This window comes from Danio rerio, chromosome 23, assembly GCF_049306965.1.
Source record: "Danio rerio strain Tuebingen ecotype United States chromosome 23, GRCz12tu, whole genome shotgun sequence".
NCBI lineage: Eukaryota > Metazoa > Chordata > Actinopteri > Cypriniformes > Danionidae > Danio > Danio rerio.
The window spans coordinates 46559848-46587213 of record NC_133198.1 but is presented as its reverse complement, the minus strand read 5'-3'; the positions used below and the strand labels follow the sequence as shown (position 1 = coordinate 46587213).

The 27366-nt window shown below is 37.7% G+C and overlaps 1 protein-coding gene across 4 annotated transcripts in view; it reads left to right on the top strand.

Annotated features, from left to right (window-relative positions):
* Nucleotides 1–1191: 1191 nt before the first annotated feature.
* dlgap4a (discs, large (Drosophila) homolog-associated protein 4a) overlaps nucleotides 1192–27366 on the top strand; it is a 309291-nt gene continuing 283116 nt past the window's right edge. For 2 of the 4 annotated variants that reach the window (XR_012398800.1, XM_073939423.1), the window contains exon 1: nucleotides 13272–13610. The gene's annotated coding sequence lies outside the window, so the exon portion shown is untranslated. Of the gene's footprint in view, nucleotides 1445–13271; nucleotides 13789–27366 lie in introns of those variants that run through there. The other 2 variants (XM_073939424.1, XM_073939425.1) reach the window with 2 other exon arrangements.

The following is a 27366-nucleotide window of genomic DNA, read 5'->3' as shown; positions in this document are numbered from 1 at the left end:
AGGGAATTCATTCATGCCCCTCGCGACACACGAGATATTTGATTCGAGGAGCTGCTCTAAGCATGTATTTTTCATGCAATGTTTTATACCGCACGGCGAATGAGAGAAAAAAACCCTCTGCATTTCCCAGAAACTTAGATGCACACGGCAGGTAGTGTCAGAAAGCCGCGCGTGTTATTCCGGTCACTAAATGCGGTAAAAACCCTACACGAGATTAAAGTTTGGTTGTGGTGCTAACGTGTTTACACTCTGTGCAATAGTTTGTTAGATACGAACAAACTGAATAAACAAAGAGCACTGGCCGCTCACTTACCAAATCTGTAGAGACAGGACAATCACCAGCAACTAGAGCCGCGTCTTTATGAAGAGAAGACTACAAACGATTCCAGATCCCAGCGTTTGCAGATGAGAACAGCTCTCAGGTAAACAATAATCCTCCTTAGACACGTAAGTTATTGTTGTCGCGCGTCGCGTACACTGTAATCCACACGTGAGTCTGAGCTCTCACAGAGAGAAAATGAAAACGAAACTGAACTGCAGCAAACTATAAAAGCAACACTTCACGCTTGTTTTGCCAACACAACGTGGCGTCTCTGTCCTGAAAACAAGGTGATAGTAATGAATATTAATGAAGTTGCACAATAGAGTGCGCTGATTGGTTTGACCCAAGCCTTACTCATGCATTAATGTATCACACTGTAAGACGTAATAAGACACACTCTGGCACAGGCGTCCAGTCTGCACGCTGGAATACACGCTATTATGTCATGACCGTGACGCAGCTTCAAAAATTAGTTTCAAACCGGAAGTACGAATTTGCTTAAAATAACGCAAAAACAACCAATTTACACTTTTTAGTGAAATATAGGTGTCCTAATAGTGTTTTTAGCAGTGTGGGACACATATACGACTGTCAACAGCTCAAAAAATGTGTTTTGGTGTTTCGTGACCCTTTAACTACATTACAACATCGATGCTGTAAAAGGATCCGTATAAAATGGAAAAAAAAAACCTAACAATAACAGGTAACCGGAAGTTTATCAGCATGGAAACAGCACTAGCTCAGCATATACCCTATAGAAAGTGCGATCATGGCCCACACTCCTAACCAGCAGGTGGCGGTAATGCACCTAAAAGTTGCATGCTAACCGCCAATAAAACTCATAAGAAGAAGAAGCTCATAGGAAGACCACCTGGCAGCCATTTTTGAATGCGTTTGGGGCCTATAGGAGGCTCGGGTCTTCTCAAATGATGATTTGCAAACTGTTGGAGTTATTTATGATGTCCTGAATGCTTTCTATGCGCAATTACTAAAGGATTACCCATCTCAGAACCTGTTTGCAGTGGATTATTTGAATCTTCTGACTGGAATCTCGACTGGATTACCTGTTGATCTACATTGAGATTCTGTATTACAAACACTATGGCAGAGAAGACACTGTGGGTGAGATTTCATTTTTTATTTTTTTCTCTTTCTTTTTTTACTTCAACGTTTTGGATTATTGGACTTGGACAGTGTGAGCTTGTTTTTATCTTTATGGACTGAACTTTGGTTAATTTGGTGCATTGTTTGGTTTCGTTGCCATTCTTATATTCTCTTATAGTAGATTGTTTGTGTGTTGGTTTTTGTTGTTGTTTTGCTTTGAAAAGTAAGTGTGTGAAGCTTTTATGGATCAGTGGCAGTTGAGAAGGACATGATAATTCAATAGTAACTTAACAGACACTACATGACTAATAACCCTTCAGAGCCAACAAGGTTTTACAGTACAAAACAAACTTAACAATGACTACAATTCCTCAAGCATTGGTTTTGTTTATGGACTGTTGTTTAAAATATTCAACCAAACGACTACAAAATGCATGAGAAAGTGTTTTAAGTTAAAGTGCGCTGTAGGTAAGCTGAGCTTTATTGTCATTTCCTTTCATAAAGTGGAACAAAATGTCATGTCTCGCAGAACTACCATGCTAAATAAATAAACAATCATAAACATAAGAGCATAAGAGCTATTTTACACCTATACATAACTAACATAGCGAAGCATTAATCAAACTACATACACTCACTGGACACTTTATTAGGTACACTTTACTTGTAGCAGTTTGGACCCCTTTTGCCTTCAGAACTGCTGAAATCCTTTGTTGCAGATTCAACAAGGTACTGGAAATGTTCCTCAGAGATTTGCTACATATTGACATGATAGCATCACGCAGTCATGGCAGATTTGTCGGCTGCACATCCATGATGTGAATCTCCAGTTCCACCACATCCCAAAGGTGCTCTATTGGATTGAGGTCTGGTGATTGTGGAGGCCATTTGAATACTGTGAACTCGGAACTACTGTATAAACTCCAAATAGATTAACCCTGAAATGAGGGAAACACTGTATTGTTTCAGAATTGGTGTCAAACCAATCAAAATCAAAGGTTATGGGCTTGACTTACCCAATTATTTTTTCGGGTTTGACATATCTCCCATTCTGAATCAGAAACCCAGAGTTTCCCCTTAGTTTAGTGTTAATATATTTAGAGTTTTGACTTGACCTTCTTTCTGAAACATGCCCCAGGTGTAATATATCCTCCAAAATCAACACTTGTTTTATATCCAGGTTCTCTAAACTGATTTGGACACGTTTAAACAAACTAAAAATACTGGATATTGTTTTTTTTTTTTTTTTTTACAAAAGATCAGTCCTAGTGTATTTTAATTGGGGAAAAAAAATCTTAAAATGTATATTTCCAAACTGATTTTTCAAGCACTTTTAATACTTCTGTCCTCCAGTGTCCAGACCAACAGCTATAAACGACATGATTGTTTGAAATAATAATGCATTTCTGAATAATATCAGGGCTTAATTCTCTAAATCAATATTTTGTGAATGTTGCGTAACACATTTTTAATCAGCAAGAATGGTGAAATCTGATCTCAGACATCAGAATTACCTCCAAAATGATTTAATACTAATCTACCTTAACTAATCGATCTAATCGCACTAATCCACCCTAACTGAGGGTCCATCTGAGGTCACGTTTTAATTAATGAGGTTGATGCCTGTATACAGAGACACAACCGTGACATGCTTGAATTTTTTTATTTTTTTATTTAATTTTTTATAAGCCAACCCAGACTCATTGGAAATGCATTTATCAGCCTAAATTTTAGCGAAATGTAAAATACCAATGCAATCCCATAGCAATTCAAAACCTTTTGACTAAGAGGCTAATTCATATTAATTTGCAGGATCCCATGCATACATTTTACCAAAATCTGCACACCCACCAATTAGGGAAAGTGTTAAGGGTGCAACCTTTCATATGAATTCATATGCATTAGCCATTTTCTAACAATAATTCAACTACTAAAGCTTATTTATTCTGTCTTTGTGTCGTGTCCTTTGAAATCCCAAATACAGAAACAGACGAAGCTCTGTGGAAACAGCAGCGTTTGAACAGCATTTTAGCTCTCTCTGCTGTAACGTTACAGCGCCTCTGGCCACGGCCCCTTAGCTGCGCAGTGTGTGTGCGCAATAAAAGTACGTTTGTGATCTCACAGGGGGCGGAAGTATTTTTTTGTAGTCCCAAAAATTCGTTCATTGTAGGCTTTGCTAAGCTAAGGTCTCCCAAGGTCTCCCTTTGCATTGAACTTTGAGCTTTTTACATTCAGAGATGTTGTTTATGTTCGCACAGCTACATTACACATCAACTAAAGTTTAAAATATGATATCATAGTGGACCACCCCTTTAATATTCATTCTTGAGGTTTCACAGAAATCTAAAGTGAAATGTGTTCCCATGAAGGTGTGTTGATTTTAGGCCTGTGTATTAAAGATGTGATTTTTTTCCTCTCAGAATTGTGTGGGTTTACAGGTGTGTGTGTGTGTGTGTGTGTGTGTGTGTGTGTGTGTGTGTGTGTGTGTGTGTATATGTATGTGTGTGTGTGTGCTGTAAAGTTTTCTCCGTGTGCATCAGATGATTGAGAGAATCCGGCATATGGCGGAGCAGCAGCTCAGTGTTTGTCCCTGCTGGTTTGAGCTCAGATCTGTGTCGAATTCGAGTTTCAGCCTTTTTGATGTTGGCCTAAATAACATCTAGATCTATAATCTAGATCATTTGAACTACTTTTAAAGTTTGAAAGCTGAAAGTCGCCGGTTTGTGCAACTTGTACTATAGATTTGAAGCGATAAGCAGCATCTGCTCTCTACCAATATCAGCATGATTTTGCTGTCATAAAATGATTCATTCATTCATTTTTCTTTGGCTTAGTTCCTTTATTCATCAGGGGTCGCCACAGTGGAATGAAACTCCATATTCTGGAATTTGTTTTACACACCGGATGCCCTTGCAGCTGCAACCCAATACTGGGAAGCACCCATACACACTCATTAACTCATACTAGGGCCAATATGTGTTTTGGGGGGTCTAATCTTGTCATATTTTTCACTTCAATTGTGGGCCGAGGTCGGAGAGCTGTAAACAGCGCAGGCCGGGAGATTGAGTTCCCTGCTCAATTAGTCATTTTGCAAGATGCTAGTATTTACACAAGTTTGAAGATAGTTTGTTCTGCGGCCAATCAAATATCAATCACAAATGTAAAATAAAATACTTAACAGCCTTATGCAGTAATATTGATCTAAAAAAAAAAAAAGTAATTTAAAAACTGGCACTGATAAAAGAAATAAGACTTTCTCCAGATGATAATATAATAAGAAATGCTGTAAAAATAAATTGTTTGCTCTGTTAAACATCACATGGGTTAATAACTTCACAGAAATTTCCCAGAAGGACAAATAATTTAGTCGTTATAGTTATAATTAGAATATAGTTATAGAAATAGTCTGTAAATATTGTAAACATTTTCTTCCAAATTTCAAATAAATGTATTGTCATTTAGAGCGTTTTTTTGGTCATCAAAAGAAAATTAGTCAATATAACAAGTTATTCTATTATTCTTATGACTGAAAATAAGGTATTATTTAACCTTTACTGTTATTTTATGAAAAACGCTTCGCTTAAATCATAGTGGAATTTATTACCTTCTAAAACCCAAAAAGTTAAGCTAACTCAAATAATTTGTGAAAACTGATTGCAACAAATCATTTAAGTTCAAAAATGAATCCTAATGAGTACTGTGAACTTAATCCATTTGTGTAATCGAAGCAGTTTGAGCACAGTAAACCCAAAAAATAAAGAGAACTCAAACCTGCTGAGTACTGTAAACCCAATAAGTTAAGGCAACTCAAACCATTTGAGGAAACCGATTGCTCAAACCATTCGAGTTAAAAAAACTAATATATATGAGTACTGTGAAAGTAAGTTAAGGTAATGAGGTATTTACTTAACTCATCACCCTCAACATTGAGTTCAAAACTCTTTAAAAATGAGTAGATTTCAGTCAATTTTGAGTTACTGACACTCATTTCATATGATAAAGATGACTGTTGGGTTTTACAGAGTAGTAAACTCAAACTAAAAAAAATATTTTGCACCAACTTTTTTTTGGTTTAAAATGTTCTTTTTTTAAAACAGGTAAATGTTTTTGATGCTATTTAACACATAATTAACTAAATGCTCTTAATTTAAACGGGTGGTCCAGAATGTAATTTTAAGGCTTGGTTATGTTTATAAAACGCAAAGCAATGTGTGCTCATGTTTCACTTGAAGGAAATCGTGTTATTTTTTCATAAATCTCACTTTGATTATACACAGCTACTCAGCTAACATGAAAACCACGGTCATATTTCCTAGTTCCTCTGAAAGGCCCGCCCTCAAGTGACTCTGATTGGTCATCGTCATAATGTGCTACGATTCGTGAATTGGCTTCACGTCACGCCCGTAAAAGTACGCGCTTTTCTGCTGTGTAAACAATCAGTCAACCTCCTGCCTGCTCTCTAAAATAACATCTGACAAGTGTCTGTAACGAGTGAAATTGGGGTGCGGCTCCTTTAAGAGCGTTTGCTATTTTGTGTGTGCGTCTACAGTATGTGTGTGTGTGAGTGTGTGAACTTTCTGTTCACATGCGCAGTTTTGTATGCGCAGTAAACGAACCTTTGTGATCTCACAGGGGGCGGAAGTATTTTTTGTAGTATCCAAAATTCGTTCATTGTAGGCTTTGCTAAGCTAACCCTGTAAAAACCAAGGTCTCCCTTTGCATTGAACTTTGAACTTTTTACATTCAGAGATGTTGTTTATGTTCACACAGCTACACTACACATCAACTAAAGTTTAAAATACGATATCATAGTGGACCACCCCTTTAAGAGTTTACAATCTATTAAGGTCACTATAGTACGGTAGTAGGCTAAGACTTCGAGGACAACACATACACCTAATACACAAATACATTTCATTGAACCTACACACACATACATTGCCTACTATATAAATGGAGGTTAACTATGTTTTTATATAATAGCTTTAGCTGTAATTTACTACAGTACACTGATTTTTGTATAATACACAAAGTGTTAGTGTCCTCACAAAGTACACAAAAAAAGGTTCCTTTCAAATTGTTGCAAATTTATATAAGCTGAATTTCATTCATTCGTTTTCTTTTCGACTTATAGTCTCTTTATTAATCTGATGCTGCCACAGTGGAATGAACCACCAACTTATCCAGCATATGATTTACACAACGGATGCCCTTCCAGCTGCAACCCAGTACTGGGAAACATCCATACAAACATAAAGAGAACATGCAAATTCCAGACAGAGATGCCAACTGACCCAGCTGAGGCTTGAACCAGCGACCTTTGTGGAAATTGTGGTATGTTTTACAGTAAATATATACATAGATAAATATATACACAGCAAGACAAATGGAGCTGTAAAGGTGAATACAGTGTTCTTGCTGTAACTGATTTACAGTAAGTTACTGGCGAACTGCTGCCAATATGTTACTCTAGATTCTAAAGGAAATTGTTAACAGTGTAGTTAATTACAGTTATTAGTAACTAATAATGTTATGATAACTAATAATCTTAACTTCTCTGAATTTGATCGTAATGCAATAATGTGCACGTTCTGTAAAGCTGCTTTGAAACAATGATTAATGAGAAAAGTGCTATACAATTATACTTCAATTAAATAGTAGCTTCTAGTTAATTCATTCATATCACAGTTGTTTTCATCTGAATGTTTGTTTAATAAAGTGAAGGTGAGCGAATAGTGATTGAGTTTAGTGTTTATCTGATGTGACCTTCAACCTGTTTCATCATTTAAAACTCATGACGTGGGTTATTTACCAACGCTCTTGCCTTTCACTTGCCCTTTAGGTGTAGATGAGCATTTGATGTGCAAGCGGGAAACATCTACATCTGTGTGTGTGTGTGTGTGTGTGTGTGTGTGTGTGTGTGTGTGTGTGTGTGTGTGTGTGTGTACCTACCTTCTGCTCACTCCCTGCAGCGCCGATGATAACAGCGACAGCAGAAACATGACGTCCTTTCCAGTCATCAGGGAGCAAAACCAGAGTTCATCCTTAAGAAAGCAGGGTCAAGCTATCGCAGAGGGAACCATTTTAATAAACTGAAAACTAAAGATTGCATTATTATTAACCACTAAACTAATTGCCTAGAATATATCTTCACCTTACAATTATAAGTTTCTATCTGCGTTCTGAATGATTTTGAGATATTAAGCTTCAAAGTTTTTGCATTCCATAGCAACAGCATGTGCGTAACGTTTGTTTTTTAAATAAAAAGTCTTAAAATGTGAACAACCTATAATAAACCATCCCATAATGTAAATAAATTTACATTTAATAAGAATATGTGACTAATGCTTGTCAGACATTTCACACTGGATGTGAGATCATCATCTTCAGTTTAACCTCACGAAAACGGAAATGCTTGTAGTTTCTGCCAACTCGACTCTACATCATAACTTTTCAATTCAGACGGATGGGGCAACCATTACTGCATCCAAAATGGTGAAAAGCCTTGGAGTAACGATGGATGACCAAATAAACTTCTCTGACCACATTTCTAGAACTGCTCCATCTTGCGGATTGGCACTCTATAACATCAGAAAGGTCTGACCCTTCCTATCTGAACATGCAGCTCAACTCCTTGTTCAAGCTCTTGTTCTCTCCAGACTGGATTATTGCAACTCTCTACTAGCCGGGCTTCCAGCTAACTCTATCAAACCTCTTCAGCTGCTTCAGAACGCAGCAGCACGAGTGGTCTTTAATGAACCTAAAAGAGCACATGTCACTCCGCTGCTCACCCGTTTGCACTGGCTGCCAGTTGCTGCTCGCATCAAATTCAAAGCTCTGATGTTTGCCTACAAAGCGACCTCTGGCTTTGCTCCTTCTTATCCGCTCTCACTTCTGCAGATCTTTGTGCCCTGAGTTCTGTGAGTTCTGTGAATGAACGTCGCCTCGTGGTTCCATCCCAAAGAGGGAAGAAATCACTTTCCCGAACTCTCGCATTCAATCTGCCCAGTTGGTGGAATGAACTCCCTAACTGCATCAGAACAGCAGAGTCACTCGCTGTCTTCAAGAAACGACTAAAAACTCAACTATTTAGTCTCCACTTCACTTCCTAATCTGCAATTGCCTCTCTGGCTCCACCGCTAACTGTACTACAAAAATAAAAAATAAAAATTACTTTACAAAAGGTGCACATTATTGCATTACCATCATATTCAGAGAAGTGAAGGTTGTTAGTTACCATAACTTTACTAGTTACTAATTACTTTTAACAGTCGGAGTTATTATGCGCTTACTGGCTACTTTATTAGGTACACCTTACTAGTACCGGGTTGGACCCCCTTTTGCCTTGAGGACTGCCTTAATCCTTCGTGGCGTGGATTCAACAAGATACTGTAAATATTCCTCAGAGATTTTGCTCCATATTGACCTGATAGCATCACACAGTTGCTGCAGATTGACAGCTGCACATCCATGATGACAATCTCCCGTGCCACCACATCTCAAAGGTGCTCTATTGGATTGAGATCTGGTGACTGTGGAGGCCATTTGAGTACAGTGAACTCATTGTCATGTTCAAGAAACCAGTTTGTTGACACAATCCTCAATTGGTACTAATGGGTCCAAAGTGTGCCAAGAAAATCTCCCCCACTCCATTACACCACCACCACCAGCCTGAACCGTTAAAACAAGGCAGGATGATCCATGCTTTCATGTTGTTGATGCCAAATTCTGACCCGACCATCTGAATGTTGCAGCAGAAATGGAGACTCATCAGACTAGGCAACGTTTCTCCAATCTTCTATTGTCCAGTTTTGGTGAGCCTGTGTGAATTGTAGCCTCAGTTTCCTGTTCTTAGCTGACAGGAGCGGGACCTGATGTGGTCTACTGCTGCTGTAGCCCATCCGCCTCAAGGTTGGACGTGTTGTGCGTTCAGAGATTCACTAGTATCTAATGAATAAGTACGAGACCTTAATGGAAAATACACTAGTATCTAAAAAGTACTAAGTACTAGTAACATGAAAACAGATACTAGTACAGGTTATAAATTAAAATGTTTAAATAGTTTGCCATACTTAAGTGATGTTTATGTATGTTTAATGAAGCGTATTTGTATGAATTATGCGATAACGTTATTTAACTCGTATAATATTACCTGATGTTAACAACGTTGAATAAATGCTGTAATAAATGCAGTTTATTCATGTTTGTAAGAACATTAACTAATGGACCACTATATTAATGTGTTACCAGATATAACACATATTACATTGGAAAAAACTACATTGACACATAAACATACAGTATGTCCATCTGTACCAACATCTGGAATCCATTTCTTCAATATCTAAATATATTTCAACTGCCTTGAACTAAACCCGCACACTCTTTCACCCACAACTGTTTAATGGATTTTTTCCCCACACTTTTCTAATCATAATAGTTTTAATAACTCATTTCTAATAACTGATTTCTTTTATCTTTGCCATGATGACAGCACATAATATTTGACTAGATATTTTTCAAGACACCAGTATTCAGCTTTAAGTGACATTAAAGGCTTATCTAGGTTAATTAGGGTAAAGTTAGGGTAATTAGGCAGGTCATTGTATAATGATGGTTTGTTTTGTAGTCGATTAAACAAATATTGCTTAAGAGGGCTTAGAATATTGACCTTAAAATGGGTTTAAAAAATTAAAAACTGCTTTTATTCTAGCCGAAATAAAACAAATAAGACTTTCTCCAGACGAAAAAATATTATTGAAAACATTGTGAAAATTTCCTTGCAATGCAAATAAAGAAAGCAGGTTCAAGGCGGCAGACGCCTGTAGCACTGCTTAATAACGCATGCGTTTGTCCTTGGGCAGATGTCCCTGTATGCATGTGTGCATTTACACGTGCCGTCCTCACACAGAGAGTCTCTGGAAACACTCTTCAAGCATTAAACACGGGCGCCTGCGGACATGAAGGGCTCTCGCTGACATAAGAGTAATCCATGCTTAAGTTCAGTGCTAAACCACAGCGGCGACTCTGCGCATCCCAATCAGTCGCTCGTCAGTTTCTACACGTCTGTTTCAGCTCTTAACGCTGAGCTCTGGGACATTTGTCTCCTTAAACTCTGTATGAGGAGAACACGGGTAAGCAGGATGATTTGCAGCTTACATTACGAACATCTTCATTATTTCCACTTCACACTGAGGGCTTTTGTGTACTTCAAACTGTGTTTTGAGGATCGAACATATCGAGTGCATTTGCATATTATATGATGTGGTATTTGCATAATTGGCTGATTGATAAAATCATCACGACAGACTGTCGATTAATGTTTAAAAAGTTGAACGAGTAGACTGTAAAAAAACAAAACAACCTAGGCTCATTGTGGATTAGTACCTAATCTAAGTAATCTAAAAAAAAACATACATCTGCTCACAGTTTTTGTTTTCGTAAATCAACCAGATGCCACTGTGTACGGTTTTTGATCTAAAATTTTCATGCGAGTCCTCTTCTCGAGGAAATCCAACCAGAGGGCATAATATACACTTTAGCCGAACAAGCCAGCTTGCTGTAGACTAACCGACCAACTGACTGACCTCTTAACCCAACTGATAGTGTTTTCAAAAGCAATCTAGATGAAAATCCAGCCAGATCTCACGAGGAAACGTAAGTATTTTACGTTTTGTCAGTTTAGTGGCTAATTCGTACGAGTTCAGTTGTACGATAATGTACGAATTTAAAAAGGGGGTGTGGCACCCAACCCCACCCCTAAACCCAACTGTCATTGGTTGATGAATTCATACGAATTGGCGACTAAAGCAAAAAGTTACGAATTGCCGTGAGATTGCGTTGAAAAAGCCAATGTGGCCACGTGATTTCACCACAATTTCAGCTTGTTTATTTTATTAGGTTTTTGCTTTTGTTTAACCTGGTTTCTGTAACCATTCTTCGTCAGTCTCAAAGCCTGTCGTCGCCGTTAACTCACACACACGGTAGATCTTTTTAGGAGACCAAAAATATTTCCGAGAAGCTGGGACTTTCTAATTTCTTTCTAGGATACAGGACTGAGATGTGGACGAGTCACGTGAATACTTCTGCTATTACATACTAAGGTGCGATGTGTTCTCTAAAACAACATCTGAGCTCATATTCATTCAAAAGTGTCACCCCTAGGCGGTACCTTTTCAAAAGCTAAATTTGTGTACTTTAAATACCTTTAAGGTACAGTATGGACCCTTTAGAAATCTTAAAGGTACCACTATGGATCTGTTAACATGTAAGTAAATACAGAAATATAGCATTTATTAAGGGCATCATCCCAGTGACAGCTTTTGTAGCTTTATTTAGGAGAGAAATATGAATCAGACTTCCAAATGCAAAGTGAATGTGACCACAAATTGTAGAGGACACACACAGGGGATCGTTTTAGGAGTCAAAAAAAAAAAAAAATAGAAAAATAAATAAATTCAGAGAAGCTGGGACTGTTTGATTTCTCATCTCATTGCTTTCTAGGATATGTGAATGAGACTATTAATAATTTTTCAATAAATACTAATGTGTAATGAGATCTCTTAAAAGAAATAAGAAACCTCTGAGCTCATATTCATTCTCTGAAATAAACATAAAGCTGTCTGTCTTTCTATTTCTGTACTTTTTATGTACCTACAATGTGAACAATTTAGGTACTAATACAACTTAAAGGTACCAACAATGTTCCTTTAACATGCAAGTACAAAAATATACCCTTTATAAAGTGTATCGTACCTCTGACAGCTTTTGTACCTGTATTTCTGAGAGAAATATGAATCAGACTTTCAGATGTTAAGTGAAATTGACCACACAGAGGACACACACAGGGGATCATTTTAGGAGTCAAAAAATAAAAAAAAATAAAAAATCAGAGAAGCTGGGACTGTTTGATTTCTCATCTCATTGCTTTATAGGAAAGATTATGTGGATGAGTCTATTAATAATTTCTCAATAAATACTAATGTGTTATGAGATCTCTTAAAAGAAATAAGAAGCTTCTGAGCTCCTGTTCATTCTCAGAAATAAACCTAATGTCTTTCTATTTCTGTACTTTTTATGTACCTATGAACAATTTAGGTACTAATATACAACTTAAAGATACCAACAATGTTCCTTCAACATGCAAGCACAAAAATATACCCTTTATAAAGTGCATCGTCCCTCTGACAGCTTTTGTACCTGTATTTCTGAGAGAAATACTAATCAGACTTTCAGATGCAATATGAAATTGTAGAGGAGACAGATGCGAGATCATTTTAGGAGTAAAACTAAATTTATAGATGCTGATACTGTCGCATTCCTCATCTCATTCCTTTAGGATTCAAGACTGAGATGTTGAGTCTAATAATAATTTTCCCATTTAATACTAATGTGTAATGTGATCTCTTAAGGACTATGAGAGAAACATCATGTTCATTCTCAGAAATAAACAAAGCTGTCACTCTTTCAATTTCATGTGGACCCTTTAGGTACTAATATACAATTTAAAGATACCAATATTGATCGTTTAACATGCAAGTACAAAAATAAAGCTTTATAAAAGGTACCGTCCCCAGTGACAGCTTTTGTACCTGTATTTCTGAGAAAAATACCCATCAGACTTTCAAATGCAATGTAAAATTGGCCACATATTCTAGGGGAGATCTTTTTAGGAGTAAAAAAAAAATCTGAGTAGCTGTGATTGCTTTTTGTTTAATCTCCCTGCTGTCTAGGAGAATCAATCGAGCCGTTAAAGAGACCTCATTGCTATTTTTCCCCGTTCCTGTGGGATGTCCAGTCATTGCAACACCCCCGTGTTTACCGTGTGGGGTGGACTGAAGCTCTTAACATTCATCCAGTGGTTGGTGTGGGATCCGCGCGCGTCTTTCTCTCCCGCAGCATCAGCACCACCATCATCATCATCATCTCCCGCGCTCGTCATGGAAACCCGTCTTCCTCATTCAGTGATGTGATGCGCGCTCGCGGTTTCTCATCATCATTATCAGTATCGGCGGCGGCGGATTGACACTATAGCGGATTCTCTCCGCTCTTCTCTAGAGGATGTACCGTGTTACCGGAGGTATACGGCGGAGAGTCTTACCGGGGGCCCTTCCGTGAGAAACGAGCGAGGACGGAGAGGACACAGAGGCGGATTGTTTTATATTTGGTGCCTCGGATCTGTGCGGTGAGTGAACCTGACATCAACGCTGACATGCTAAGCGTGCGCCAAAAATGAATGACACACGCACGTCTGAGCAGAACGCCGCTGTCAAACATGCATGTAAATTTCTGCTGCATCGGGTCTGACGCATTTTGCAGTTGTCTGTGTGCCAGGGGCCAAAGCTGGAGCTCAATTCAGTCTGGTTTGTTTCTCTCGCTGTTAAAGTTTAATTATTTACACTCTATAGAAAACGCTGGGGTGTTTTAACCCATCGTTGGGTCAAAATATGCACCTGACATTGGGTTGGTGTTTGCGTTTAATTGAATTTGAATGACACTTTTTAACCCAATGGTTGGGTTTGTCCATATTTGACCCAACAAAGCAACCCAGCATTTTTTTAGAGAGCGTTATATGTTTTTTTTTTTTTTTTAAGAAACCTTGTTGTTTTCAGGATTTTGCTTGTGTTTACATGCCAAACTTGTTCCATTAATTGACTTTAAATGCGTGACAGCTGGTGCACATGTCTGACGTCACAATCCAGCATTCATATAGCAGAATATTTGCTTTAAACACTGTAGCTCTTAGTAGTATTTTAGCTTGATGCTGTTTGTTGTCAGACCAACAATGCAGATGTGTAGATGTTTATTACACACTCAACGCTGGCTTGTATTAATCAAATGTTGGATCAAATATGGACCAATCTAATTGTTTTTTTTCCCCCAATTGAACTTAAATGACACTTTTTAATCCAACCTTTAGGTTTGTCCATATTTGACCCAACAAAGCAACCCAGCATTTTTTTAGAGAGCGTTATATGTTTTTTTTTTAAGAAACCTTGTTGTTTTCATGATTTTGCTTGTGTTTATATGCCAAACTTGTTCCATTAATTGACTTTAAATGCGTGACAGCTGGTGCACATGTCTGACGTCACAATCCAGCATTCATATAGCAGAATATTTGCTTTAAACACTGTATTTCTTTGTAGTTTGTCTGAAATCATCACGGTTATATGATGTCAGTGGTTAGATGGCATTTGTTGTCAGTGCATCAAAGTAAAATATTACTCTCTTAAAAAATTCAGGGTTTTATTAACCAAATGTTGGGTAAAATATGGACAAATCCAATTGTTTTTTTTTCCAACTGAACTTAAATGACACTTTTTAACCCAACCTTTGGGTTTGTCTAAATTTGACCCAACAAAGCAACCTAAAAATGTTCAGAGTGCACTATACTTTTATTAATTTTTGTTTGTGATTCTGTTTGCTCTTGTGTTTATATGCTAAAGTTGTTCTGTTAATTGATTTTAAATGCATGATAGCTGCTAAACGTCAGACGTCACAATCCAGCATTCATAGCAGGATATTTTCTTAAACACTGTAGTTCTTAGTAGTTTGTCTGAATTCATCACAGTTAACTCTTTGATTTTAGTGTAATTAGCTTGATGCTGTTTGTTGTCAGACCAACAATGCAGATGTGTAGATGTTTATTACACTCTTACTCAACGCTGGCTTGTATTAATCAAATGTTGGATCAAATATGGACCAATCTAATTGTTTTTTTTTCCCCAATTGAACTTAAATGACACTTTTTAATCCAACCTTTGGGTTTGTCCATATTTGACCCAACAAAGCAACCCAGCATTTTTTTAGAGAGCGTTATATATATATTTTTTTAAGAAACCTTGTTGTTTTCATGATTTTGCTTGTGTTTACATGCCAAACTTGTTCCATTAATTGACTTTAAATGCGTGACAGCTGGTGCACATGTCTGACGTCACAATCCAGCATTCATATAGCAGAATATTTGCTTTAAACACTGTATTTCTTTGCAGTTTGTCTGAAATCATCACGGTTATATGATGTCAGTGGTTAGATGGCATTTGTTGTCAGTGCATCAAAGTAAAATATGCAGATGTGTAGATGTTTATTACACTCTTTAAAAATGCTGGGTTTTATTAACCAAATGTTTGATCAAATATGGACAAATCCAATTGATTTTTTTCCCCAATTGAACTTAAATGACACTTTTTTCTTAACCCAACCTTTGGGTTGGTCCATATTTGACCCAACAAAGCAACCCAGCTATTTTTAGTATGCGCTATACTTTCAGTAATTTTTGTTTGTAAATATTTGTGATTCTGTTTGTTCTTGTGTTTATATTTTCCTGTATTTCTTAGTAGTTTGTCTGAAATCATCACGGTTATTCGATGTCGGTAGTTAGATGCTGTTTGTTGTCAGTGCATCAAAGTGAAATATGCAGATGTGTGAATGTTTATTACACTTAAAAAATGTGGGGCTGTATTAAACCCAATATTGGGTCAAATATATACAAATCCAAGTGGGTAATTTACCCAGTATTGAGTCAATTGTGGACAAACCCAAAGTTGTGATATTTTTTAGCAATAATTGTTAAAGGGCACTTTTTAACCCAATAGTTGGTTTGTCCATATTTGATTCAATATTCCCTCAAACATATTTTGTTGCTTGTTTAATATACTTTTATTTAAAATGATCTGAAACAACACACATCTTGAGTTTTTTAGGGGACAACTTGTTGCATTATGCATTTGCATTAAGATGACATGACATTGCATGCAACTCAGAATTTTTTAAAGTGTTGGGTTACAACAATAACAACCCAGCACTTTGTTTACAGTGTATGATAAAGTATTATGCCACAGGCATGTCACCCTGCAGCCCAACTCACTTTAGCTAAGCAGGGCTGAGTCAGGTCAGTACCTGGATGGGAGACCTCATAGGAAAACTTGATTGCTGTTGCAAGTAATGTTAGTGAGGCCAGCAGGGGGCGCTTAACTTGCAGTCTCTGTGAGTCTTAATGCTCCAGTAAAGTGGACTCTTCTGTAATGTGAGGTGACGCTGACAACAGGGGTGTGGATCCAAATGCAAGGTTTATTAGCAGGATGGTCAGGCAAGCAACAGTCAACACAGGAGCAAACAGATGTATACAGGCCATCCGGAGTCGTGGTCAATAAACAGGCAGATGGTCAAAAAGCAGGCAGCAGCCAGCACAAAACAAAGCAAGGTACAATCACGGAAGGCAAGGCAAGGGAATCACGTTGTAATGTTCACAGTTGTTCACGCACTGAAGTGTGTGTGTGCTGTTTAAATAGTCCTAGTAATCAGTTCCCGAGTAGCTTCAGCTGTGTCTGTCTGCAAACATGGGGAACTAGGCCAGGTGTGTGAGTGGTGCATGACTGGACCCTGTAGTCCACTTAATGGAGGATTTGTAGTTCTATGAAATACTGTGTGTTTACCAGCGATCTGCACAGACTGGATCGCTGGTGATCGTGACAAATAGGGATGCCACTGTTCTCAATATAATATTGAACCATTTGGTACGACCTTTAAGGTTCAATATGCGCTTGTGAATTGCGGTTTATTTAATTTATGTGCGTTTTATGTCTCCCTGAATTGACTGTGTGTGCCTGTAAGTCCATGAGCTGAGATGAGGAAACTCCTCCCCATGAGTAAATATCTAACCACTATGCTCTAAAGTTAGGGAGCGCTTGACCATCATTCCACACTTTAACATGGCGAGTGGCAGTGAAGTGAGGCTCAGGCAACAGTACAAGGAAGCGCCGGCGAAGTGAGGCAACAGTACGAGAAAGCGGCGGCGTCTTTCAAATCTGCGGTGTGAGGACATTTTGGTTTTGCCGGTAAGTATAATGCCAATAAAAGAAAAACAATGAACAAAAAATAACTGTGTGCAAGCATTGTTTTACACGTATAACCATGACTGCACATCTGCAGCGCATCACCCAGCAATATCACTGTCTGAAGGCAGGACGGCAGAGAAGGTAATAAAGTCCTCCAAATAGCAACAATCCCTCGCTGAATCTTTCAAGCAAACATACCCAACTGGTTCCGAGAGACCAACACAATCTCACGGCAATTCGTAACTTTTTCATTTAGTGGCTAATTCGTACAAATTTGTACGATCTAATTCGTACATTTTAGTACGACTTGCTTATCCCCCAATGACGGTTGAGTTTAGGGGTGGGGTTAGGTGTCACGCCTCCTTTTTAAAATCGTACATTTTCTTACGACTGAACTCGTACGAATTCGTACGATTTAGCCACTTAACTGCCAAAACGTAAAATACTTACGTTTTCTCATGAGATCAGGCTGGAGAGACACATAAAATAACAAAGGCAGTGCGGGTGTTTATTGCTAAGGATTTGCAGCAGTTTTCGGTGATTGGAGATGCGGACTTTTGTCATCTTATAAAAGCACTCGATCCGAGATACAGACTACGGCTGCGTCCGAAACCGCCTACTACTCAGTAGGTACTGCATTTGAATTTAAACGTACTACTCGGCCGTTAGAAAAGTACGTTCTATACAGTATGAATGTGAAAAGTATGAATGGAATTCGGACATACTACATCCGCCATTTTGTCATGGTCACGTGACCTACGTGCGTCAGTTGCGTCGCTTTACTTCCATTCATGAATTCGCACGCGGGGCATCATGGGATAGCGCAGCATTCATGGGATGCGCACTCCAGAATCTCGCCGGAAGTAGTAAGTCATCCGGGTACTTTTCGCATACTGATTTTCGAATTCTAAGAATTCGGACATACTACTCCGTTCGCATACTGATTTTAGCGTACTATATAGTATGGAAGTATGCGGTTTCGGACGCAGCCTACAGTCTTGCATTTTTTTAGCACCGAGATGTTAACGACATTAAGATGGTTTATTCATGTTTATTTATAAAGGCCAATTTATATTTATTAACTTCACATGTATGTTTATTTTCAATGTGTAGGATTTTATGTGTTCCCCAGTTTGTACATGAGCTACCAGCAGCTGTATAATTTCAGTGATATTTTTTTTTATACAATACACTAGGAACTACTGTACTTTTCTTGGCTTTTAAGTAAAACAAATAAGTATTGCAATAAATCGTTTTAATTCCCCCCCCCCCCCCCCCCTGAACCTCTTACTGTTCCTATTGCCTATAGAATAATAAAAAAACACGTGTCAAGCCATGAGAACCGAACCGAAAATCGTGTTAAAAAACCGAGGTATGTATTGAACCATGGGCTAACTGTATTGTTGCATCCCTAGTGACAACTATACTGTCAGTGGGCACCATCTTTTGGATGAGACGTTAAACCGAGGTCCTGATTCTCTTTGGTCATTAAAAATCCCATGGCACTTCTGGTTAACGGTAGGGGTGGAACCTCGGTGTCCTGTCCAAATTCCCTCCTTACATATCATGGCCTCTCTACCTAATATGCTGCATCCCTGTCTCCCCACTTCACCTATAGCTGGTGTGTGGTGAGCGCACTGGTGCCGTTGTCCTATGGCCAAGTGGATCATCCAAGTGGATGCTGCACACTGGTGGTGGTGTGGAGAGACCCCCCTCATGATTGGGTGTATGACTATACATGATAAATGCGCTAGTCAGTGATTTGTTTTTAATGCTTGAGCATCTTTAATTGAGCTGTTCACTCTTTATCATCCTCAGAGATGTTTTGTGTAATTCCATTTAATTCATTATCACAAGTAATGCACACTTGACATATAGGTGAACTGCACAAATTGAATATGAGCAGATGTTTTGTTTCTTCTTACCTGAACTGACCCGCAGCTTATATTTTCCGTTTTCCTCAGCCGTGTGGAATCAGGTGCTCTTTGTTTATCTGTGGACTGTCTGGCTGTAAGCGTTCATTATTTGTCTGCAGCGTGTCTGAAACGCATCATTAACTCTTTAAGTTAATTGTCTAAGTATAGTTACTGTAGAAGAGGCTGTTGCCATGGCAGCGCAGTAAACAGACAGTTCCTTTCATGAGACGCTAATCAACTTTATTTTGTTGATATTGTAACTGTAAGAGATCCTGATATTTGGTTGTCATGGCATCAGATTTAACACGTCCTTTGTAAAGAAGAGAAGAGATTCAGTGGGTGACAAGATACTTAAAAGAGCACTTTACCCATAAAAGGACCATTCATGAAGGATCTTTATGCAACTCTTGCCTTTTAATGACTTTTCATATTGACCACGTCTATTAAAAATATCATGAAAGCTCCGGTCAAATATATTTTGTTCTACATTTAATATTCATGCAATAAAAAAATGGAGTCCAACTTTGATTAGATGTACACTCACCGGCCACTTTATTAGGTACACCTGTCCAACTGCTTGCTTACGCAAAGTTCAAATCAGCCAATGACATGGCAGCAACTCAATGCATTTAGGCATTTGGGTCAAGACGATCTGCTGCAGTTGAAACCGAGCATCAGAATGGGGAAGAAAGGGGATTTAAATGACTGAACGTGGCATGGTTGTTGGTGTCAGACGAGCTTGTGTGTTTATTTCAGAAACTGCTGATCTACTGGGATTTTCACGCACAACTTTTTCTAGGGTTTACAGAAAATATCCAGTGAGCGTCTGTTCTGTGGGTGCAAAAGCATTGTTAATGCCAGAGGAGAATGGCCAGACTGGTTTTATATATATATATATATATATATATATATATATATATATATATATATATATATATATATATATATATATATATATATTGCAATAGGAATGCAATTTCACTAAAAGTGTTGAATAACTTTTTGGAAAGAATTCATGATTTTAGATTGATTGGAATGATTCTGTCTAAATAAAATATTATAAACAATCTACAAGCGTAGATGAATCAATAATAAAAAAGTTACTAATTAAATAAACAGCGTTTGATTGTTATACGAGGAGACAAACAGGTATACAGGAATTGAATAATTAAATGTAAAATAATACTGCACAGTCTTTATTTATTTAAAATATTTTTTTTTTTAATTTTATAAACAATTTAATACAATTAATGGTTATTAAAAGCGATTTACAAACGGTAAATTTTTTTTAGGCATGAATGCTTTTAAGAAGATCACACAGTCACAGGTCTCAAAAAACACTTGCGAAATGATCAGTTATAACCCAGACTCAATATTGCATATACTCGCGATGTGATTATTATGAGTGATTACTATGTGATTGCGATGCTACAACGATATATTGTGCAGCTCTGCTTCACTCTAAAAATGCTGGGTTGTTGCAACCTAATTTTGGCTCAAATATGGACAAACCCAATCAAATGGGGGAAAAAAGTGGAATTTAAATTGAATTGAAAACTTGACCCAACGTTGGGTTTGTCCACATTTGACCCAATGCTGTGCTGAATCAATTTTTCAGCCTACAAGTTTGAAAATATTGTTTACAGACTTTTGATTGTATGTGATAGCGTTGTTTATGAACAAGCAAAAAATTGGCAAAAGCAATTAATGAAATTAAGTGAACTGACTGACTATTATCTTGTAGGCTTAAAAACAAACGGCTTTATTATAGCAATGTTTATGAAAAAAAAGAACTTGTTTTTGCTATGAATATTTAAAGAGCAAATAAATCAGTATTCAGATTGCCAATAAGGTCTGAAAGAAATCTGAGTGGCGATTGTCATTCAATAAGAATGATAATTTTGTTACTTTATTGAACGTCTAATTACATTTTATGAGACCCTAAAATGTTCTCAAATATTGAAGAAGATTTTATTCTCTCTGTATGAAGTATTTTCTAAGTGTAAAGCAGTTAATTTTCTCTTCACAAAATGTATGTAGTGTTTGCAGCAAACATGCCAGCATGTGTTAAAAATACAGTGATATGTCTGTGTAAGATGAGTATGCCTGCACAGGAGCAACATAGGAGAAGGCTGAGTGACTGATTGTGTAGAATAACTGAATATGTAAAGCACTGATTATATATGTTAAATACTTGTATAAAGCTATATGTGTCAGAAGTTAGAATGAGTAACATATTATCAAGTTATTATCCTATCATAACAATGTATGTAAACACTTAGTTCCTTTGCATAAGTTGCATCTATACTTTGCTGACATAGACCTGTAACATCTCTGCTGACATGAGCTAGTGGGCTGAGAGCCAAGAATAGCAGGACCCCTTAGACTAGAAACCTATTCAAAAATGGTCAAGAGTTAAAAAGAGACTTAGGGGTGTGTTAAATAATCCTGTATAAAAATTGTAACAAACACACTGAAAGTTCAGAAGGTGCAGGAGAGACTTCAGAAGGTGTCCAGGAGAGACTTCAGAATGCTCTGGGGTCTGCTCTGCTCTTTCTCGGCTTTATAATGGAGAATAAAGTCTATTTTCTGATATTCAAAACCTCCGGTCTGATAATTTCTAATTGATAAGAAGTCAAAATTTACCACAATATCATATTAGTTTTTGTGACTTATTGTGACTTACAGTGTCATTATTGCATTGTTTAGGAACAGTCAAAAGCTTTGTATTTGCTATAAAAATTTAAAGAGCCTAAATAAATAAATAAATAAATCACTTGGTCTGTTGGAAATTTGAAAATTAATTTAATAAAATGGCATTTTCTTAGACCCCAAAAATTTACTCAAAGAATCAGAATCAGTTTTATTGCCAAGTGTACTTAAACACACAAGGATTTTGTTTTGCCTATAAGCTTCCAATGTACATGAAGTGACAACACAAAAATAAATATGAAAAAAGACGACAAACATTAAACAGAGATGCAGTTAGACAAAAAGCTCTGGATGTTGAATTGTATGTACAGATTTGTTATAAATATACAAGATATAATGTGCTGTGTACAAGTAGGTATGAGCAAGTAGTGCACATGTTTATTGCACAGAAGGGGAATATTTAACTGTTGAGATATGGATAGCCTGAGGAAAGAAACTTTTGCTTATTGTGACTTCATTTTCAATTTGATTCATTTTTACAGAAAATGTGTCACGGCATTGTTTACGAACAGTCAAAGACAATGTTTTTGGTATAAATATATTCGAAGAGCAAAATAAATATTCAGATTCCCAAAATGGCGAGTCTAAACAGCGATTATCATTCAGTAAGAGTTTTAATCAGTTTGTTTACGTCAAAAAAAAATGCTTAAAGTTGCTTCTTTTGTTTTCCATGGAAAAGCGCCAGACAGCTTGTGCAAATATTGTGCCCTTTAAGCTTTCATTATGCATTCTCTGGATCTGAAGGTCAAAGAGACCAGTTTTGATGGTTTTGCAGTGGTGTTAACCAGCCTACAGGGCTGCCGCTTTAAACTCCAGAGACACGAACCGCTGATAGATTCTCATTCTGTCGCTAAACTGTAAGCAAAAAGCAGTCAGCGATTGATCCCAGACTCCCACAGCTGGCTGATTTAACACATATTTAGGGCTCTTCTCCCCCCAGATGTTCTTCCCGTGCTGGCGAGGATCCAGCTGGCGTCTGCAGCCGGGATTGGTTCTCTTGGCGGGTACCAGACCGCGGTTGGACGGGACCTTCCATAATTAAAAGCCTGTTATACCGGCAGGGGGGTTGATTGATTGCGCTTTTGGGTGTTGTGGCGAATCTAAAGACCGCACCGGGTGCGTCGCTCAGCTCCGCGAATAAATCAGCATTTAAAACAAACATTAGCGTTCGTCTCAATTAGCGGAGGCGCGGTGGGTCACCTGCACGCTCTCAGCTGCAGGAGGACAAACCCCGACACACAACAACCATTAGACGACAGCCGCTTTTAATGAAACACTTTATATGTGTGATGTCAACAGGGATTTATCCTTTTGGCAAGGATGCAGGATGAGGCTCAAACTGTGCGATCAGGATCCAAAATGAACCATTTCTATACCTGCCAGTGGCATGTGGACTGAGAAATAGCTGTACATTTTACTTGCTTTGTTGCAGAAGGTAGATATTTTAGCCATACCTGTCAACACCCTGCTGAAAAATCTAGCTTAAACCAGCCTAGGCTGGTTTTAGCAGGTCGACCAGGCTGGTTTTAGAGGGGTTTTGGCCACTTCAAGGCTGGTTTCCAGCCATTTCCAGCCTGGTCTGGTCTGGTCAGCCTGGTCTCCCAGCAGGTCAGGCTGGGAGATGACCAGCTAAAACCAGCTTGACCAGCCTAGCCAACCTTTGAGTCCAGCCAAAATCAGCTATGTCAAGCTTAAACTAGACTGGTCAAGCTGGTTTTAGCTGGATTTGGCTGGTCATTTTCCAGCCTGACCAGCTAAGACCAGGCTGGAAATGGCTGGAAACCAGCCTGGAAATGGCCAAAACCCCTCTAAAACCAGGCTGGTCAACCAGCTAAAACCAGCCAACCAGCCTAGGCTGGTTTAAGCTGGATTTTTCAGCAGGGCATTGGGATGTGAAAATATGGTATATGCCCACCACCATAATAAGGGATTCCCCCGACCCCCTCCTCCTTTAAAAAAATCCCCAAATTACCAAATATGTTCATTTAAAGCTATTTCATTGTAAATAAATAGCTAAATGGTCAGTATTATGTTTTATTATTAATATTTACAAAAGAAAAAAATAGTACACACTAGCAGCAAATAAATTAGCACAGTACAGCTTATAAAAATTAACAGCTATTGTAAAGAAATAGAATCCAGTTATCAAATCTCCTTAACCTTTTCTTCACTGTATAACTTACGCATTCTGATTAAAGAGCAGCGAATGAATCTCTTATTTATTAAGATTTTTAAAACTTGATTGCATTAAATAACTGGTGTCACTTTAAAAATGCACAAATCTAAAATTATAATAAAAGCATTCGACTGCTTTCCTAACTTTTGATGCTCATTTAGAACGAAATTAGTTAAAGAAAGAAAAAAAACCCTACTAATATCAACATCATTAGATTTTATTCTTATTATTAATTATGTGTATATGTTTGTTTAAACAAGCACCCCAAACCCAGACTTTCGCTCCGCTTTAAATCGCGTGTACAGAATCTGTTTGGGAAATAGTGTCTATATATCACTATGGAGCGCGTCAGCTGACAGTCACGCACTGCTATATAACTGTTTTGAGGATTGCATATGAACGGGAGACGGCACCTGTAATAAAAAGAAAGGGAATCCTGCCGTTTTTATATTTATTCTAAAGTATTTTCAAGCCGAAATAAAGCGGAAGCACAGAACAGACTCAAATTTAAGAGCAAAGGGCGTCCTCTGGTGGTTTGGCGGTATGGGTTGTGTATAGGGAGGATCGGCTCTTTAATGTTTATTTGCCACCCTTCAGAGAAAGACTGAAAATACAGGGAAATACCTTTACTGGATGATAGCGAGATAGAACTGTAAAATATGGGAGAATCCCGGGAAAAACAGGAGGGTTGACAGGTATGTTTTTAGCCTGTGTAGATATTTTAGATTTATTGGTGTATATTTGCGCTGTGCTAATAATGGAATAGTTTCTACATCTAATTATAAGTCACAGTACATTGTTAAATAGTTAATCAAAGTGGAATTATTCTAGTGTGATTTTTAAGAAAAAGCATTTCTGATGCACTCCAAAAATGCTGGGTTGTTGTGACGCATTGTTAAACCTAATACTGGCAAACCTAAATTGTCATTTTTGTTCTTAATTAAATTGAAATTACTTTTTTAACCCAACAGTCCATATTTGACCCATAATTGAGTCATATGGCTCATTTCCAGTGACTAGTACAGTACGGTACAGGTTGGTACAGGTCACCTTTATAAAACTTGCTTTTCCACTGCCTAAAGGGCACCAAGAGTTGGTCAGACGATGTCATTCTTGCTTGAGGAAATCACGCTCAAAGTAAAGCTGTACGGGTCATTTACATATCATACAAGAAGCACTTCTCACAAAACAGATGCTTTACACATATAAATACTTGTTCAGCACTAACCTTTCTATGAACATGATTTGAACTGCAGATCAACGATGGAATGAAATAGCCTATTGTAACGTCTGCGATTATATAAAAATAAATAAATGCAACATATATGAACACGAACAGACCCTTACAGTCTCTGATATGTTACCAATTACAGAAAAAAACTATTACAGAAAAACTACACACAGCATACATTTACTCCTTACTTGTGTTTAAAAACAACATGAAATATAGAATACAGTCAGAGCAAACCTCTCATCTGAATCTTTAATCTTAACCTGCACATGTAACCTCTGTTAGAGAGTCATTTCAAAATTACAAATCATGAATTTGAGTTCATCATAGTCCAAAAGGTGATGTCAATAGTTTAACATGGCAGTTTACACTAGGCATGTGAAAAAATGCTTTTAAGGTATACAGAGATTTGGAAAAGTCAAGGTTTTAAAACTGCCAACATTTTCTGCTATATTGTTCCTAAGATATGTGTAAGAAAATTTTTTACTATTAATTATTTTAGGACAACAGCATCTTCAGCAGAAAAGATCTCCAAAATGTTGTTTTAAATTGTAAAGAAATCAGTGTTTGTGAAACCGATGAAGTCAATGACTCATTTGAATCATTTAGCCTGACATGTTTACTGCTCCAAAATACTTTAAATATTTCTCAAAATAAAATATATTGTGTTCAAAGGGGGAAACAGTTTTAGTTTTTTACCCAGACATTTAAAAAGAACAGATTTTAAAGAAGTAATCACATTACTGTGATACCGTGAAACCGTGACATTTTTATCCAATATTATCATACCATCAGAATCTTATACCGGTTCATCCCTAGTTTGTTTATGTTTTAGGTTGCTGAAAGAATCAATTGCTGCTCTGTTTTTTCCAGCTTCTTCTTTGTTTTTGTTTTTGTTTTTTGCACTTTATTCTCGCGTTTGTCCATTTCTGAAAGGATCAACGTCAGAAGCAGTTCAGTAATCACAAGAAGTTAGTAATTTCAAATATAGATGCGCTCACGAGCGCTTACGAGCTCCCTGGGGAAAGTGAAACCTCTCACACTTTTAGAAGGCCTCCTAAAACTAAAACTGGACATGGCAGATCCTGTTCTTCTTGGCTTTGTGGCTGTACATCAAGACAACGACAAGGTTTATTTGAGCTAGGGTCAATCATGGCTCGTTATTATATGTACTGTATATAGCATTACGATGTTTTTAAAAATGGCGGTTCCTTTGTTTTTTTTATTCTCCTGCTTGTGTATGCATGAGTGACGCTTCTCTGTAAATCAATAGAGTTCAGCTGCATTCCTATCTCTGCCTTTTGGAACCATTTTGCCGTGCAACCCTTTACAAAGGGCACCCAAAAAGTGGTATGGTACAGTTCGCTTTCATCTTTTATAGCAGCAACGGCCATAAAAGCACACAGAACCGTACCACTCAGGCCCCGTTTACACTAGTGCGTTTTAGTTTTAAAACGGCGTTGTAGAATGAAAACGATCCGCGTCCACACTCGCGTTTTACCCAGCGTTTCTGAACTGCTCTCCGTCCACACCAAAACGCTGAAAACGCACATCACGTGACCACACACACACACTCTCGAGCAAGCGCTCCAGCATTTCTACCCAGATGAGAGCTCTGCTTGTCGGACTGCTCATCACGCATCTCCCGCTGGATCTAATCTCACTATATTTGCTAAACGTGATATTTCATTCATGTTGTTGTCTTTATCTAACGACATAGGCCAATTCCCTGACTGTGGTCATTGGAATCTATTAAGTTACTTGTTCACGGGTAACTTGTTTTGCTTAAGCGCAAAGATAAGTTAATGATTAATCCAGGTACATTGACTGATCGCTTGCCTTTATTTCCCACAATGTATAAACTTATTGTATGTTATACTTTTATAATTATCGATTATTAAAACTGATATTCAGCAAAAGAGAGGGTGCGTTTCGTATTTTCACTGAAATTGAAAGGAGGCAGTTGTTATCGGCTCCGTTTTGTTATAAATATCCACACAGTGAAGATGACGCTCATATATGCAGCACGGCGCCTCAACATTTCTGCTGTCTGTTAAGTTGCTAATATT